The sequence below is a fragment of the Henckelia pumila genome, chromosome 3 (assembly GCF_033568475.1).
Source record: "Henckelia pumila isolate YLH828 chromosome 3, ASM3356847v2, whole genome shotgun sequence".
Lineage (NCBI taxonomy): Eukaryota > Viridiplantae > Streptophyta > Magnoliopsida > Lamiales > Gesneriaceae > Henckelia > Henckelia pumila.
This window is the reverse complement of record NC_133122.1, coordinates 168,380,383-168,383,936: the sequence shown is the minus strand read 5'-3', so window position 1 is coordinate 168,383,936 and position 3,554 is coordinate 168,380,383.

The window sequence follows — 3,554 nt, the reverse complement described above, 5'->3', positions numbered from 1 at the left end:
GACATTCCAAGTGGTTATCACTTATCGAGTGGATATAGTCCGCGGTTTTGGTTGTACACCATTAGTCCTTACTACTTGAAACATCATTGAGACTCTATATGCTAGTACTGTGCTTTGACTCGTTTACCAACTCTATTGGGGTCATCAGGTGTCGGGATTGGGTACAGTTACAACACATATAGGAGTCGATGCTTTGTTGTCAAGGATTCACCACATACTTGCGAGTGTGGATATCCTATGCGATCTGAGGAGATATTAGTGTGACGAATCTCTGGCCAGAGTACATGATGTGATTTAAGAAATGGTTTCTTAGTAGCACATGCGATGTCACTATTTGATCTTCAAGATGTATTGCATAGTTATCGAATCTCGACGACTCTCGATATACCAATGGTTGTTGATTCGATCGGGATATTTGGATGAAGGGACCGTACTGTACGCTAACCAAAATCTATTGGTTCTTGTAGGCACTATCAGTGATACCTAGGGAATCATGGGGCGATGTTGCTAGACGCTCTTACCATGATTCGATGGGCAAGTCGGAAATTGTTGTTCCGAGTCACAAGGAGTTGTGAGCCCATGGCTAGCTGTATCCCTGAACCATTGAGGGTCACACAGAGTAATGGATTTTTAATCCCCGTTGAGATAGTTAAATTTAAAGAGTTAAATTTAATGAACAAATGAGTTGGACTTCTTAATTATGAGTAGAGGAGTAAGATTTCCTAAAATGACATAGGGATGGGCATTTTTGGAAATCACTGAATTCAGATTCAGAAAAATTTATCTTGACTTTAAAAGGTGCAGAAATGGTTTCTGTGCACATTGGTGAAATCGGTTTATCAATCGGAGTCACGATGAATTTTATATTAATTTCTGAACATGCGGGTTTTGCTTGTCGGGCTTGAACTTATGACTAATGGGCCCTAAGCTGTTAGTGGCCTACATTATAAATAAGTTATTGCAGTACAGAAATTATACACAATAGGTCACAATTTTCGAAAACCCTAAGTATTTTTCTAAAAGGTGGCCGCCCCCTCCCTCTCTCTGTCAGAAAAATCCAGCCTGTGATTTTGAATTACAGTCTGGTTTAACGAATCAAATTCGTTAATCTCTTCGCAGAAAACTTCTGATAGATTTTCTAGTGCAATCTATCAGAGGGATTAAATCTCTATTCGTGGACCTGATTGAAGAACAGTTCGTCCATCGGTTCCAGGGAGATACAACAAGAGCAGAGAAATCTGTTGGTGTCCAAAATCTCGATACGAGATTAAAGGTAAAAATTTTATAATTGTTATTTAAATTTTTACACACACGTAATTTAATCGTAAAGATTTGATACCCAATATGGAATCGTTCCATATAATAAATATTTTTAAACTTCCGCTGCACCGGGTATCAATCTTGTTTGATCTGAAAGCCGGGTTCTCCAACAGTGGTATCAGAGCCAGGTTGCTCAGATCAAGCGATTAAATTAATCGATTGTACAAAAATTTTTTTTTAAGCCTCGGTTTTTGAAACAAAATAAATATTTTAAAAATAAAAATATTTTTTCCGGGCAAAAACCCGGGCAGCGATTGGATCGCTGCCCGGGAGGGGCAGCGATGGTCGCTGCCCGGCGCAGAGCTGGGCGCTGCGCAGGGCGCTGCGCATGGCAGTGCTCGGCGCTGCCCATGGGCAGCGATCGTCGCTGCCCTAGGGGCAGCCGGGCTGCCCGGCCCGGGAACGTCCCGGGCGGCTCGCGAAAAAAAAAAAAATTATTTTTAATTTTTTAAAATTAAATTTTAATATGTTAAAATTCTATTTTTGGTCCGATTGAAAATTGTTTTGATTGGTCCACGAGGCGTCGGATCGAATTGTTCGAGTCCGAAAATTTTAAAATTGATTTTTGGATAAATTTGAATTTTTGGAAAATTTTAATATTTTATCCTTTAATTGAATTTTGAAATTAATTATTTTTGGTACAATTGATGATAAGATATGATCTTATGGATATATTGAGTAAAATATGATTTTATGTATAAAATTGAATTTTATAGATAAAATATGATTTTATTTGATAAAAAGATAAAATATGATTTTGTACATAAAATAAGATTTTATGTATGAAATATGATTTTATCCTTTTAAATTTAAATTGCCATTGCATGTTATCCAATAAATTAATTTTGAATTAAATGTTATTGGATAAGGATGATCGATTGCCATGACCAATTTTGTAGGTGTATGTTAGAAATTTACATTTGATTTTATTGTTGTTGGTTTTATTAATGGGCCTGGTTTATGGCCCAATATGAATGTCATATGTAATAAAAGTGGGCTTGGTTTATGGCCCGTTCCCACCCCTTAAAAATGTATACCCTACTTGTCATTGTTATTTATTGTAAATACATTAGATTTAGTGGGAGATCAAGATTTGAAGATGGAGGTGGGCCCAGCAGACAATAAAGACAGAAGAAATGTAAATTGGAAGCAAATGTAATAGGATTGCATTGCATACTGCATATTACCTAGGATTGGACTAAGACTCATGATTGGCAACCACGGGTCGATTAGAAATGGAATCGATCATCCTATATAATATGTGATATTATAGTTGTATGCATGTTTTAGACATAATTGTGTGAATCCGACAAGTATACAAAACTTTAAAAATGATGAGACAAATTTTTATAATTAAAAATTTCTCATTTTAAATATGATTTAAAATTGATATCAAGATAAATAAAGGAAATTTAAATTTGTTTAAATGTTCCTACCTTCCATCAACGATCAATGTATGAGATGCTACCCGCGGATACGGTCCGGCTCATATTATTGGGGGGGCCCGTTCGTCGGAAAGCTGTACATTGGATCGACACATGTTGTAAGTTGGATGGAACTCCCATGGGATCGGCTCATATTATTGGGGGATCCACATGGCGACCGTCCATCACAACTTAATATTGATGGGTCATCTTGACATGTCACAATAATTGGCGTCATATTATTGGGCCCTTATTGGACATGAGGTAAAAACGTGGAGGTTGCTTTGGAAGCAATTGGGCTCTACCTTTTGAAAATTATGGTTGGCTGATATTATTCGGGACTATAAGTTTGTCAATTGGACTCCATGTTCTCACTAAGGAAAACAGTTTCCCGTTTTCACTAGAGGGTAGTGAAATCGTTAAAATAGTGGGAGTGAGATTCATAAAATAAATTTCGCCTATTTTATGTCTTAGTAAATTTCTTAAACAATCACTGATATTTGTCTGTTTCTTTTCAGTATTTCATACAATGAATTCGCGTAATCCACTTTTCTCGATCCTCGAACAAAATAAGTTGACTGGCGCAAACTATACGAAATGGTTCCGTAAGTTGAAGATTGTCTTGACTTCGGAGAAGATGCTCTACGTGTTAGAGAAATCTCCTCCGAAGGAAGCACCAGCTGACGTAAGTCCGGAGGAGTTAGCCAAGCTTGATACATGGTGGGACCATGATATCAAGACCAAATGCTATATGCAAGCCTCGATGTATGATGAACTCCAGAGGCGATTTGAGGATACCGTGAATGCTGC